Source organism: Papio anubis, chromosome 4 (genome assembly GCF_008728515.1).
Source record: "Papio anubis isolate 15944 chromosome 4, Panubis1.0, whole genome shotgun sequence".
In the NCBI taxonomy this organism is placed as follows: Eukaryota; Metazoa; Chordata; class Mammalia; order Primates; family Cercopithecidae; genus Papio; species Papio anubis.
Window position 1 is genome coordinate 176,561,300 of NC_044979.1, and position 6,722 is coordinate 176,568,021.

Sequence of the window (6,722 nt, forward strand, 5' to 3'; positions counted from 1 at the left end):
GCTCCGCCTCCCAGGTTCACGCTATTCTCTTGCCTCAGCCTCCCGAGTAGCTGGGACTACAGGCGCCGCCGCCTCGCCGGCTAATTTTTTTTGTATTTTTTTAGTAGAGACGGGGTTTCACCGTGTCAGCCAGGATGGTCTCAATCTCCTAACCTCGTGATCTGCCCGCCTCGGCCTCCCAAAGTGCTGGGATTACAGGCGTGAGCCAACGCGCCCGGCCACTTTTGTTTTTAAGTGGAGTTTTATTTTTAACTAATTCTAGGTTTAAAAATAATAGAGTTGTTTTTTTACTTTCTTTGTTGACAGTATCTGTGTGTTTTTCTCTGACTCTCTCTGGCTATAATTGCCAGAGTTTCATTTCCTAAAGGATTCTTCCTTTTACTCTTGGTTGTTTGCTAAAAATATCCTAGCTGCCTGTGGACAATGGGCATGGCTGCCTCCTAGCCAGCCCCCTGCCAGTGGAGTGTTCTGCTGTTCATAGCTAGGTCCAGTTCAGACACGTGAAGACTGGAGGCCCTGATTTGTATGTCTTCTGTAAGTAATGCCATGAGTGACTGCAGGGGCTATGGAGAAACATTTCGCGTTCCCAGCCATACCCATCTCTAGGTAGATACGACTCGCTCCACACCATTCCAGAGTCAAGAAATGCTCTCTCATTTCCTGATTATCTCCCAACCAAATTTCACACCAACGTTGGCAGCACACCATGGGCCTCTGCCTGCCTTGAGTGGCACTGGATGCCCTAGAACCGCCCATCCCGTTTAAAATACCCCAAAAATGCTGCTAACTGCCCCCTGGAACCAGAAGTGCTCGGAAGCAAAGAACAAGGCGGGCTGGGAGAGAGGGGAGAAGGATTTGTTCCTTGAGGATTCCGTTCACCGATGAAAATTGGCGAAAAAATTAAACAGCTCCCATGTTGCTGGGCTGCGGGGTTCTTTACGTCACCCGGCGCTCTTGCTTGGTGCGAGCTGACTTGCTCTCCGCACCTGCTCTGGATCAGCGCTCCTCCCGGGTCAGCACATCCGCGGGGAGTGGGAGGCAGCGGCGCTGCAAGGGTCGGTCCGTTCGCGCCCTCTGCTGGCACTGAGGAGTCACGACCTAGTCCAACCGGCCACTTGGACCTGAGTTGCTGTGTTGCCAGCAGGGCCATTTCACCCAAACCTCCTGTTTATTTTGAAGGCTTACCATAGCCCAGAAATACCCCGCATGGCTGAAAGAATGCAGGAAATAATTAATTGGAAAGCACATGTGAAAAATAACATACACAGGATGATGGGGCTGCACCATCAATGTGAATGCACTTAATGCCACTAAACCGTACACTTGAAAATGGTTAAAAAGGTAAATTGTAGGGCCTAGCATGGTGACTCACGCCTGTAATCCCAACACTTTGGGACGCTGAGGCGGACGGATCACTTAAGGTCAGGAGTTTGAGACCAGCCTGATAAACAGGGTGACACCCCATCTCTACTAAAAATACAAAAATTAGCTGAGCATGGTCGCGGGTGCCTGTAATCCTAGCCACAAGGGAGGCTGAGGCAAGAGAATCATTTGAACCCAGGAGGCAGAGGTTGCAGTGAGCTGAGATCATGCCACTGCACTCCAGCCTGGGCGACAGAGTGAGACTTCATCTCAAAAAAAAAAAGTTAATTGTATGTTGTGTACATTTTAGCACAATTATATGTATACACATATGATGCCAATGAGGGCATGTGAAATGACGAGCAGTTATGCTGACACATCTCATGTGCTGCTCCCAAACCACTAGAAGGGCTTCTTTCCCCTGGCCACGGAGAAGTCACAGTCGGTGCCCAGGGCTGGTTCCCGGGTGGAGAGAGTAAGGAGGTACAGAAAAGGTAGCCGAGGCCCTCGGAGGGGGCTGGGCATACTGTGATGGTCACACAGCAAAAACTGCCCCCTCCCTCCCCATATTATTCTCTACCTCCCTCCTCACTCTCCCCAGAGTGTACGAGACAGACTCATGGCGACCCCAAAAATGGAGCCATAAAGGGCTTTAAAGAACCATATATTTGCTAAGTATGGGGGCTCATGCCTATAATCCCAGCCCTTTGGGAGGCCATGGTGGGAGGATCGCTTGAGGCCAGGAGTTTGAAACCAGCCTGGGTAACATAGTGAGGCTCTGTCTCTACAAAAAATTAAAATAAATTAAAAAAAATAGCCAGCCTTGTGGTGCACCTGTAATTCCAGCTGCTTGAGAGGTCAACGCAGGGGAATTGCTTGAGCCTGGGAGTTTAAGGATGCAGTGAGCCATGATCGATGGCATCACTACACTCCAGCCGGGATGACAGAGCCAGATTCTGTCTCAAAAAAACAAACAAAAAAAAAAAAAAACACATGTATGTTTAATCCTTTATTCCCCTCCTTTTCAAAGTTCAGTGGTGAGGAACATTAGAAAGTAGAGAGGCGCCCTGGGCAAGTTGAGAGAAGGGGCACAGGGGAAGCCATTACCCCACATGCAGAGTCACCCAAAGACATTCACTCCAACAGGAAAACTCCAAAACTTGAGTCCAAAATCCAAAACAGAAAATAAAATGGACGGTGCTGTATAAACAACAAAAGACAAGGTTCTCTCTCTGTCCCCTCTATCTGTGTCAAGCTCTCTGGAGGAAATGGACACTCGCTGAGAGGAAAAGAAGGATGGAGGGAGAGGTAGGAAGAGACAGTATGATGAGGGAGAGGGTAGAAGAGGACTGGGCAGCATGCCCGCCTGAAACCCACAGTCCAGCTTCCCACCACAGACACGTGTCTGTACCTCAAGGGATGGTCGGGGCTAAGAGCCCGCTCTGCCCGGGTTCGGGCAGAAGGTGGACCAGTACATTCCAGACCCAGCAGGCAGACCCATCGGGGAGTGTGGTGTGTGCACTGTGCAAGCCATTGGGGTTTTTAACATGTGCTATATATCAAAGGGAAAAACAAACCACCAAACCATCTCTCAGTTTATTCCTCTACTACAGTCCGTATTTTAAACTCTAAATGTAAACATGTAGCCTCCAAATATGGTATTATTCTTTTTAAAAAATAAAAGACAGAGAAATTTGGCAAGAGCCTAGGAAATTGACATCTTGCACAGGAACTCGTACTTGTTGTGTGTCAACACCACGGTCTGGAGCATTCATTAAAGTTAAACTAAAGACCTTAACAGGAATCTCTGGGCCATGTGCAAAGGCGCACTCAGCAAGTTCTTCCAGAACGCCCAGCAGAGGGCTGCAGGCTTGCAAACTGGGTCTCCAGCACCCTACAGAGACAGCAGGGCACCCCTGAGTGGTGGCACACGTCCACAGTGGTGATACAGCCAGTCACGTTTGCTAAGACAGACCCCACCTCAAACAAGCATGCTCTCCACGTTCCACTTAATCCTGCCTCCCTCTTAAGCCACAGACCTTTCGCAGACTTGATGGACTAGCAAAGCATCTCCTATAACAGCATGTTTATGATCATATTTTCTGTTTTTGGAAGGGTTTATGCCTTATAAATGAGCCTCACATTTAATCGATGAAACCCATGTTTCCGAAGCACATTGAAGAACTATATTTTTATGGAGATGTTTTGATTCAGGAAACATCTATTGAGAACGTGTCAGGCCCAGGCACGGATCAGTCATCTGTGCAAAGCTGCTAGAGCTGTTAGTCCAAACCAGTCCTGAGAAAGAAAGATTTGTTTCCTTACTTTGTGATCCAGCTCCCTTTCAGTCCTCATTCCAGACTTGGAGGGTAGTTAACGTCGATTGGCAGCTTCCTCCAGGTAACAAGGAAGCTGATTCCTGAGGGGCGCCTCACAGAGCGTAACAAAATTTCACCAGCTAAATCCAATCTATAGAGAGAGGTATACAAGAGAGCATCAATGTAAAGCTCTTATTACACTTTAATTTTTTAAACTGTTTTAAAAATTATTTTTAAATCTATTTATATATAAATATTGATTTTAAAAATTATTTTAGTTTATAAATATTTATTTTAAAAATTACTAAAGCTTTTTAATAATTCCTCAGATGTATTTTTGACATTCTATTTCAGTCTTTCATTCATTCAACAAACCTTTTCTGAACATCTATGTGGCAGGTACTTTTCAGGGAAAGAACAAAATAGAGCCCCTGACCTCACTGGGGACAGGCAAGGAAATGTGTAGTGCAGTCATAAAATTTTGAGGAAAAATTAAAGGGGAAAGCATTCTGGGTGAGGGAGCACACTAGTTTGACTTTTTAAACAGCATTTCCAGAAAATCCTCCTTTTAAGGTGACGTTTGTACAAAGACTTGAAGGAGTGTCTCTTTTGGTTCAGGAACACTTTGTAGACATACATAATTCGTCAGCACATCTTGAGTGAGAGATATGGGAACACAATGATTAGGGGTGTAGAGGCCTGCCCCATGGAGCTCGCAGTGCCATGGGGACCAGGAACGGACAGTAGGCAATTGCAACCCAGCATGAGTGTATGAGGACTGCGTTCCAGGTCTGGCTGAACCCACAGGTAGGCATCTAACCCAGAACAGGTGGGTTCTAGATGCTGGGAATGCTACGGTGATGAAAACAGACAAAAATCCCTTGTTTTCAAAGAGGCCACATTCTACTGAATAGGAAATATCTGTCACTATATCTCTATCAATATGCACATGTCTTTAATCTTTATCAATCTGTGTATCTGTCACCTATATCCATGTGTATCTGTATCTATCCTTATCTATCACTACTTTATTTATATCTCTATCTAGCTAGCTATATATCTACATCTCTTTATCGATCTATACTTATTTTTCTATTTGTTTCCATAGATTTATGTTTGTTTGTTTATTTATTTATTTATTTTGAGATGGAGTCTCACTCTGTGGCCCAGGCTGGAGTACAGTGGTGCAATCTCAGCTCACTACAACCTCCACCTCCCAGGTTCAAGTGATTCTCTTCCCTCAGCCTCCTGAGTAGCTGGTATTACAGGCACCTGCCACCACCACGCCCAGCTAATTGTTGTATTTTTAGTAGAAATTACATTGCGCCATGTCGGCCAGGCTGGTCATCTTGAACTCCTGACCTCGGGTGATTCACCCACCTCAGCCTCTTAAAGTGCTAGGATTACAGATGTGAACCACCACACCCGACCTATATTTTTATCTATTTGTGCATATCTATATGTCTACACTTCTACGTCTGTATCTATGACAGCCAGTCTTCAAATTATAATTTATCAAGGGGAATGGGAACGTATCTATACCGGAAGTTGTCCATACAGGCATGTGCCTATCATTCAAAGCAGAATTATGGACCCTCAAAAGAAAAATAAAAGTGCAATAAGCTTCCTAGAGGTGAATATGGCTCAGCCTGTGCGACCAAATGGCCCCCGGGCCTTTGAACATGCTGCTTCCTCATTCTGAAGTGCCCTCCTCTCCCAGCTGGTAAACAGTGACAAAAATAATCACAGTTGCTTGCCACTTGGAATAGTATTATCTGAACAGTTGGTGGATATGAACTGTTTTTAAAACAGGCTATCAAAACAAACCCAGGGAGAACATCTGTGGGGCCACGAGCCTGCGAGCCAGCTGAGGAAGGAAGCCATAACCCAGCAGCCTCTCCACCAAGTGTCCTTGCAGGGCAGGCGAGGGGGCATCCCAAAGATCACCAGGGTGGGGTGGGATGGCCCAGGGTGGGAGGAGGCAAAAACAGGAAAGCAAGGGTCCGGCATGCAAACCAATTCTGAGCAATATACAGAAATGCAACTTCTAGAAACAATGAGGCGTAGGTAACGCGGGACCTCGAGCAGCGATGGGAGGACAGGGTAGCTGCAGGTTCCACTGAAATCGCTTTAGGGCCTGGGGACATCTGCAGTGAAAACATCGCATGTTATTTATAGCTGTAAGTTGAATTCCATGTTATTTAGTATGTTTATAAAAAATAAATGGTAAAAAAAAAAAAAAAGCAATAAGCTTCCAAAGGAAAGAAAGCATGTACTCAATGAAGACCTCAGGAAACACCTGACAACACGTAGCCAGTAGAGATGGAATGAAGAACACAGGAAGTGTAAGGCTGTACTTGGATACCAGGCGATGGACTCACAGCATGGACTCACAGCATGAGATACCGAGCATGGGACGTACTCAGTTTCATGGATCACTAGCACTGGATACCATGTGCATGGATCACAGCATGGATACCAGCATGGATCACAGCATGGATCACAGCATGGATCACAGCATGGATACCAGCATGGATCACAGCATGGATCACAGCATGGATCACAGCATGGATCACAGCATGGATCACAGTATGGATCACAGTGGTGCTGAGTAACCCTGGGCCCCTCTGTCCCACCCTAGGCCCCAAACACAAAGCTAACGACAAATATTTATAAAAGACAACGTGACTGTGGCGGCTACTCCCAGACCCAGATACATATTTGCTTAATGCTCTGAATAAAAACTAAAAAACCAGGGTACCCTCAATAGAAATAAAGATTCCTGCAAAAGAATAAAAAATTCTATCGTTCTCATGTAAAAAAAAAAAAAAAAAGGACAAAATGTTACTATTTTGTGATTTAATGTCAACTTAAAATATCATTTAATTGAAAATTATGGAATTTGTTATTTTATCCAGAATCAGACCCCTTATCAAATCAGTATTTGACTTGTCAAAATTGGTTTAATTGTAAATATAATGGGTAAAAATTACTAAGATTATATAAAATATATATAAAATATATATTCCCAAATTATATAAA